A 9,459-nucleotide genomic window follows, 5' to 3' on the forward strand; every position below is an offset into this window, starting at 1 on the left:
CTTTTCATTCAACACTTTCATCATCACATACGTACATGCATATATATATTTATTCATTCCATTCAGCATCATTACATAAACGTTATGACCATTTGAATTAATACCAACTATATGCTTAATGACTTACTTTATGTTGGGTAAAATAACTCCGAGTCGGCTACTCGATGACCTTCGATTTCCCCTTGTTGGACGCCTCTCCTTTAGGTTCTCGAGCTTAAATAAATAAATCAACTAGTTTAATTACCTTGCTAGTTATTTATATCCCGTAACATTAATAGTTTCATATCAAAAGAAGCATACGGCAACATTCTATTTCAAGGTACATATTCATAATTCAAATTCGACCATATAAACCAACATCATCCACTTGATCAATTATAAAGAATTAAGGTTAATATCACCATGTGTACTCTATATGTCCCATTATACATAATCAAATTTAACATCATCTATGTATTCACTCATATGGCCGAATATACATACCCCCATATAACATCATTTTCATTCCATTTAACACTTAATTTCCACCACATGAACACTTGGCCGAATACTCTTAAACTAGCAAAACTCCACATTTTTTCATACCATCTTTTAAATTCACATGTCTATTTTTACTTTTTTTTTACAAGAGTCATAGCCGAATCGTTTTAACCATGAGTAACATAACAAGCATAGATCGTGTTTATGGATATACCATGGCCGATTCAAGCTAATCACCTCCAAAATCATCAACCATTTTCAATGCATATAACATATATAAACATGAATAAGTTTCATATAATCTCTTAACACATTAATTTCTTTCATCAACAACCTTTTGTTTCTTTATCCATCAAAATTTAAAGGTAAGAAAAATCAAGTTCTTCTCACACATACCATAACCGAAAGCTCCATCCAACACTCTAAATTTGAAATTTTAGTATGGCTAGGTAAGAAAAACGTGATGATTAACCCAAACAACTATTATTTCAAAAGAAAAATTAACAAAATTTACTAACCTCCTCTTCATTCAAAAGGCCGAATGCCTTTGCTCCCCCCCTCCTTTTGCTTCTTCTTGTACGGCTAAGAAGAACAAGGTAATGACCCCTTTTTTTTGTTTCTTCTTTTATTATCCTTAGTATTTCTTTTTATTATTTCCTTTCCTTTACATAAAATAATGACCACTTCATGGAAACTTACCACCTATTCTAATATATGCTCCATCATGGCCGGCCACTATGTATAAAAGAAGGGGTATTTGACATGCAAAGCCATTATTCTCACCACATGCTTTAATAGGTCCTTGTAATTTAACCAATCACATTTCCAGATTTTCTCACATAGGTCCTATTTACTAAAATTCACCTTCAATTAAAAAAAATTCAAACATGGAATTTTCACACATGCATATATACATATAATAAGCATCAAATATGACAGCTAATTATTTTTATGACGCGGTTTAGCGGTCCTGAAACCACTTCCCGACTAGAGTAAATTTTGGGGTGTCACACTTACCAGACATAAATTATCAACAATGCAAACCTATCTCATTGATTTTCCATAAGAGCTCTTATAAAATTTCTAAAATGACTCACTATCAAAACATAACCGAATATCTAATAACAAATTAACTACTATCAAGTTATAATAAAAAAATTCAACACTTTAGTTCAATTATAAGGCTTCCCTAAACAAAATGAGCAAGCCATCTTCGCATGGCTATAATGTATACAAAGTCGAAATATCATTCTACCTATACTCTATCCTATACATGCCTTAAACCATGATGATATACAATCTTCTCAACTCACCTAATGACTCGATAGTGTGATGATATCTCCGGCTCTTTCAACTCGAGCTAAAGTATAAACCTATAAGAAGTAGAAAAGAGAACACGGAGTAAGCTTCAATGCTTAGTAAGTTTTAAGCAATGCAAACAATTAATTTACTTATAGATCGATTACTTCAAATTTTCAAGAAATCATTCCTAGATAATTGCCATTTTGGCCAAGTATCCATGAACATAATGCATATTTAGCAAATTCACCTCACTTGAATCTGAACTCAATTAAAACCAAATATTGAAATCACAAATAAGATCATAAGAACTCGAAAAGCATCTCATTAACTAGTTTTAACCATGTTTGCAACAAATTCACTACAAGCTGTCTTCCTGAGCAACAGTCAATAAATTATTTATAACTGGAGCTAAGAAACTCCAAATCAAGTGTCGTTAATTTTTCCTGAAAATAGACTCATATATATTCCATCCATCAAATTTTCAGAATTTTTGGTTTGACCAATCAATACCAGATTTTTATTGAAGTTTCCCCTGTTTCACTGTTTGACTATTCTGACCACTCTTCACTACGAATCAATTTTCTCATTATACAGAATTTGAAATATGTTATCGTTTATTTCATTTGAAACTAGACTAATTAAGGAGTCTAAGTATATAAATTTTATCTTATAATCATCATTGTACAATTTACAATGATTTTCTAAAAACAGAACAGGGGATTTCAAAGTCATTTTGACTCTATCTCACGCCACTTCAAATATCTCATTATCTACAATTCTTTTGCTTACAAGGTTTCTTTTATAAGAAACTAAACTCATTAAGCTTTAATTACATAATTTATTCAGCTTCTAATTCAATATCCACAATTCATGGTGATTTTCCAAAATTAAACTACTGTTGCTGTCCCAAGCAGATTTATTACAAATTTGCTCTTTCACACATTCCTTGCATTCAAATTATCTAAACATGTATATCATGTCATTCAAGTTCGAACTCATATAACAGAGGCATTAAAATGCTTCACTAACAGCTTTAGTTCAATTGAAACGAATAAAATACAATATCATATTCATATTTAATTTTCCATGATCGTAATCACCTAAAAATAAATCATATACTTCCACAAACCTTTCCACAAGGACCAAGTGTTTATATTTGAATATAAACATAGAATCACTTCACATAACTTCACACATTTACCGAATATATCACGATCACATTTATAGTCATAACACTTATTCACAAATGCATCACTTTATATATTTATAATTTAATTCAAATCAAATCGCATACGAGTACATGATACGTACCTGGCCAACTTAATATGTAATGCACTTTCAATTTGTCAACTTAGTGTAGGATCTTGTAGTTGTATACTTTTATCAAATTCATCGGCACTTGGCCTGCTAGGTATAAAACCCGAAATTATATTACCAGCACCAGCACGAAGCCTGCGGGTCTTTAGCCCGGACACATTTCCAGCACGAAGCCTGCGGGATTTTAGCCCGGATCATTTCCAGCACGAAGCCTGCGGGACTTTAGCCCGGATACATTTCCAGTGTCTTGCATATTTATTCACATGTTAACACATTTCACATAACATATCACATTAGCAATTCAATTGCTTCATTTGAATATAAGCACAAAATGTACACCTACCCTTTAACTTTCGGTTCAATAATCATACACAAGGAACACAAAATCTTTTCACTATCCCAGTTTCACTTTTAATAACCATTCGGCTATATGCCATATTCACAAATTATTTCATACACAACCTCGATCCAGTAGGAACAATAGTCACAATTCTTCTATTATACCAATATCCCATTCTTTGACTTTGTTTCATAATAGCTATTCGGTCGCCACATATATACCATTCAATTCACATTCGACTTTATACAAACAAGTACAATAAAATTGTATACACATATTACACACTTTCACATCATCACTTAATAGTCATTCGGCCACATTATATACATAAATCATTCATTTCATATTCGGCTTTATAGCCTAAATTCAATATACTTATTGCAAATCGAACTTGTAAAGGTCAAATAATTACATATCATATTATATAATCTTAAGCGCGCAACAAATCAAATTTAATTACTTAAGGACTTACCTCAGACAACGATAATCGGAACGAGATGACTAATCGACCACTTTGATTTTCCCCTCGATCCAAATCCGAATTCCACTTTTGCCAATCTAATTAATATCAAAATTAACTCACTTATTCAACATTTCATTAAATTTTATCTAAAGACACATAATTTTGGCATTTTGCATTTTATCCCACAACATTTCACATTTTTACAATTTAATCCCTATTTCAAAATAACACAAATTACTCAAAATTTCCAATTACCCATGTTTAGCCGAATCTTACCCATTACTATACGAGTCCATATATTTCATTAATTTCACATTTTAGTCCCTCAATTTATTATTTTTGCAATTAAGTCCTAATTACTCAAAATTATCAAAAATTCCAAAACAAAATATGTTAAGCTAAAACATATTTTTCATTTTTCATCATTAAACCACAAAAATCACAAGCTATCAACAATGGCACAACTCAAAATATTCATCAAAATAAAAAATTCAAGCATGGGCTTTGTAGTACTCGAAGCAACGATCTCAAAAACGTAAAAATTATCAAAAATTGAACAAAAACGAACCTTGTATGGGCTTGAATATTGACCGAACCCTAGCTTGCTTTCTTTTCTTTTTATTTTGTTTAGTTTCGGCTACCAAGAACATATGAACACTCAAATATGGCTTTGTTTATTTTATGTTTATATTATAATATAACATATATTATATAATATTTAATTTACTTATATATCTTTACTAATATAATAGAAAAACCATGTAACTTATATTTTATGCCGTCCTACTTACTTATTAATGGGATATTTACAACATAAAAGTCCCAACTTAGAAAGCCACTAACAATTTGGCCCTCATTCTTTAAACTATCAAGTTTTTAATTTATGCGATTAAGTCCTTTTTATTAAACCAAGCACACAACAATAAAATTTTCGACGAAAATTTCACACATATCAATTCACATACTTTAAACACGGAAAATAATATAAAAATATATATATTTTACTCGGATTCGTGGTCCCGAAACCACTGTTCTTACTAGGGTCTAAACTAGGCTGTTACAACCCCAATCATCAGCTGACTCCCCCGGTGTTATTGCAAACGCAATTGGAAGGATTCTCCCACTGTCATCTTGTGCCACAACTAGCAATAGTCAACGGGTATATCTACCATACATAAAGGTACCGTCAATTTGTACCAATGGCTTTCAGTACACAAATGCGTCCTGACATTGCTTAAAGCTCCAGAACAAACACTTGAACACTTGACATCCACGGAGCAATTGGTCGTTGTAGTACGCAGGGACCATTTCAAGGTCTGATATGTAACTTGGGACGTACCTCTCCAGTACCTGACACCACTGCCAAACTTCATTATATGAAGTATCCCACTCACTACGTATCTTTTCCAACGCCTTCTACTTAGCTATCCAAGCCTTGCAGTAAAAGGGTGTGTACCTCAACTAGCTACGAATACTGGCAATTATGCATGATACAGAAGTCTCAGGATTTGCCTTCAACATCGGTAGTATCAAGCTAGCTATCATACCTGAATCCATCTTGGGATGATCTTGTGAAACACTTGTCAGCGAAGTATGTTAAATAATACAACACTAAGTAATAACATTATTATTTAAAAACCCTAAACACCTAGTGATACTGTATCGGCAACACAGATATGTGGACTTTTGTACTTTTTTATCTCCCACAAGCCTATCTTTTTTCTAAAAGAAGCCATGATTTTCCATGAACATGTACTGTCTTGCACTGCATACTTGGCCTCGCACTACTCAGATTTGGATTTAACCACGTTGTTGTTAACCCCCTGATTCATGCTATGTTGTTTCAAAGCACTAAGAAAACTATCCTTACTGGACAACTCCTTACCAACTTCTAATTCACCCAAATTCGATGACGAACCTGTACAGCCACGTGTTCTATGTGGTAAATCTGGAAACTCCAATGCATCATCTGTCGATATATCGACATTATGCATGTGGGCTAGAGGCGAGTACGCCCTGAATCGTGGATTTCCTTCTTCTTCATCTGAACCCTCTTAACGTCTTCAAGTTCGGATGCAACAGGCTCCGGTTCAGAAAATAATGCAACTTCTACACCATTGGGCCTAGGCTCTAAAGGTGGATCCACATCGGACTTATCATCCAACCCATCATCATCTGCAACATACGAGGTCCCCTTGCCAGTGGACATCATAGGGAGTATGTCATCCCTTCTTGTGGATGTTTCATAACGTCCCCAATCAGATGTGGATTGCCAACCACTAGAAGTTGATGTCATTCCCCAATATGTATTTTCAGTATCGAAATCGACCCACCAATGTGCATGTCCTATCCTGATAAACCATAATTTATACATATTTCTATCCGATGCTTAGCATATTTTATGGATAATTTTTCCTCAAAATTGGTGAATTCGATGCTCCTAAAGCCTTGATTTCATGTTTTATACTTAGGTGAGCATAGGAGAGTGAAAGGAACGACAAACGGGCCAAAAACAGAGAAAATGGGCTAACGTACGAAATCAACACGGTTGGACTTCCTCACACGGGCAGACCACACGGACGTGTCCCTTTGGTAAGGTCAAAGCACGATTTACACGGGTAGATCACATGCCCGTGCCCATTTAACAGCCTTGACCATGACCTTAAGCAATCATACACGGGCGTGTCTTGCCGAGCCCAAGTTTAGTCCAATTCGGAAAAGGCCAATTTTGAGGGCTCTTAGGCATTCCAAAGCCTATAAAAACACCTGAGGAGGCACTTAGATAGGGGGAGGCACAGGAGGAAGCAAGAAATTGCTCAAGGAAAGCCGAATGATCCATGTCAGAAGTCGGATTCACCATCAAGACTGAAGATCTCCCTTCAAATTCCTTCAGGAGTTTTGGGTTTTCTTATGTTTTGTTATTTTTATTCTTTTGAGATGTTTTCTTTCATTAGTATGAACTAAAACCCCTAAACACCTAAGGGGAATGAAACCTAAGACGGATCTTGTTATTATTATCTGAATTGTATGATAAATATTTGACTTGTTCTTAATTATGTGTTCTTAATTCTTGCTTTGATATTCTAGGATATTGATTCAAGTTAAGCTCTTATTCAGAGGAGGAATAGGCACTGTCTAAGAGTAAATTTGTCATAATTAAGTGGAGTTGATTGCATGCCTAGAGATAGGGTGACAAGATTTTGCCGGATTAGGGTGAAACCTAATAAAGGGATCCATAGGTCGAGTTAATACAACACAAGGGCGTTAATTAGAAAGATATTTCAATTATTCAATCTAGGGTTAGATGTTATTAGTCTCGAGAGAGATAATAATATAACTTAGGGATCTCTACGGAGCAAGTTGAATGAATAAATCGTCAGATTCAGAGTCAAATAACAAGTGAAGTCTAGGTGGATTTTTCCTTAGGTATTGTCTTAATCAATCGAGTTTTCCAAAAAGTATTTTTCCCAATTTTCTTTTTTGTGATTTCTTAGTTTAGTTAATTAGTTAGAAAACAAAACCCTTTTATTTTTTAGGCTAGATAATAAAAAGAAAGTTGATACTAGTACTTTTAGTTCCTTTGGGTTCAATAATTCGGTCTTGCTAAAGCTATACTACTGTTCGATAGGTACACTTGCCTTCATCGTGATAATAGTTAGTTTCAAGAACGATTCATTATAAATATTTAAAACCTGTCACGAATATAACGTATCAAGTTTTTGGCGCCGTTGCCGGGGAATTAAGATATTAGGAACACTCAATTTTTATTACTTTTGCCATTTTACTTTTATTGCAATTTAAATTTTTACATTCTTTCCTAATTCTTCATTTATTTTCTTCTGACAGGTTTTTCTAGTTTATGACCAGAAGAAACCCGTCAGGACTACTACTTTTTGACAGTGAGATCGATTGCACAGTTCGCAAAAACCAAAGAGAAATAAGGCAAAGCTTAAGATACATAGAGAACGAGCAAGAGGATGATATTCAAACCACAACCAAGGAGATGGCTGAAAATCAGGAAAACCTGATACCTCCTGCGATTGCTGTTAATCCAGTAAATCAGAATCCTGCTCCACGCACTATGTATGATTATGCTAAACCTAATTTAACAAGAATTGAGTCAAGTATAGTTAGACCTGCTATTGCTGCAAATAATTTTGAATTGAAACCTAACACAATTCAAATGATACAACAATTTGTTCAGTTTGATGGTTTGCAAGACGAGGATCCCAATGCTCACTTGGCAAATTTCCTAGAATTTTGCGATACCTTTAAAATTAATGGCGTTTCTGATGACGCCATCCACCTTCGGTTGTTTCCCTTTTCATTAAGGAATAAAGCTAAACAGCGGTTGAATTCGTTACCATGGGGGTCAATCACTACTTGGGAACAAATGACCGAAAAGTTTTTATTAAAATACTTTTCGCCGGCTAAAATGGCTAAATTACGTAATGATATCTCTTCTTTTGTACAGATGGATTTAGAAACACTTTACGATGCATGGGAGAGATATAAGGACCTTTTGCAAAGATGCCCTCTCCATGGGTTACCACTCTGGCTACAGGTTCAAACTTTTCATAATGGCCTGAATCCTTCGACTCGACAAATGGTTGACCCAGCTGCTAGTGGAACCATCAATAATAAAACACCTAAAGATGCCTATGAATTTATAGAGGAGATGTCACTGAATAACTATCAGTGGCAAGTCATGAGGACAAAGCCAACGAAAATAGCCGGTGTTTATAATGTCGGTTTGGTCACCATGTTCTCTAATCAGGTAGAACTCTTGAATAAGAAAATTGATGGTTTTCTCGGTTCTTCATAGGTTTACCAAGTAATGCAGTGCGAAGCAAATGGAGGTGGATCGAGCAATTCAGAATATCCACCTTATGGCCACAACATGGAGAACGAGTAGTTAGATTACATGGATAATAATCCTCGATCTCAAAATAATCCTTGTAGCAATACTTACAATGCAGGTTGGAGGAATCACCCAAATTTTTCATGGGGAGGCCAAGGAAATCAAAAACCACCACCCCCTCCAGGCTTTCAGCAACCACCATACCAGTAGGAGAAAAAATCGAACCTTGAGGAGATGCTAACTAAATTCATCTTGGTGTCAGAGACTCATTTTTAGAATACCGAGACGGCACTCAAAAATCAACAAGCATCAATATAGGGGCTCGAAACTCAGATTGGATAGCTCGCCAAGTTGATTTCTGAACGACCATAAGGTAGCCTACCAAGCAACACTGAATCTAACCCAAGGGAGCAACTCAACGCAATTTCCATTCAAGATAAGGAAGGGTTAGTGGAAAAACCAAGGCCAGAACTGGTGGTAAGTGAATGTAAGAATGAGGTAGTCCAAAAGAACAAAAATTGGTAAGTACAGAATATAAACCTCGTGTGCCATACCCCAATGCGATAAGGAAAGATCGCTTAGACGAAAAATTTGGTAAGTACCTTAAACATTTAAAGAAACTACATATTAACCTACCGTTTATTAAAGCACTTCGCAGATGCCGAACACAGTCAAATTTTTAAAGGAGCTTCTAGC

The 9,459-nt window shown here is 34.8% G+C and overlaps 1 non-coding gene across 1 annotated transcript; it reads right to left on the bottom strand.

The window, feature by feature from the left end:
• Positions 1-8,343: 8,343 nt before the first annotated feature.
• LOC121204239 (small nucleolar RNA R71) lies at positions 8,344-8,450 on the bottom strand. Its single transcript, XR_005899168.1, has one exon. It is a non-coding gene; the product is annotated as a small nucleolar RNA R71 (small nucleolar RNA).
• Between the last annotated feature and the right edge of the window lie 1,009 nt (positions 8,451-9,459).

This window comes from Gossypium hirsutum, chromosome A07 (assembly GCF_007990345.1).
Source record: "Gossypium hirsutum isolate 1008001.06 chromosome A07, Gossypium_hirsutum_v2.1, whole genome shotgun sequence".
NCBI lineage: Eukaryota > Viridiplantae > Streptophyta > Magnoliopsida > Malvales > Malvaceae > Gossypium > Gossypium hirsutum.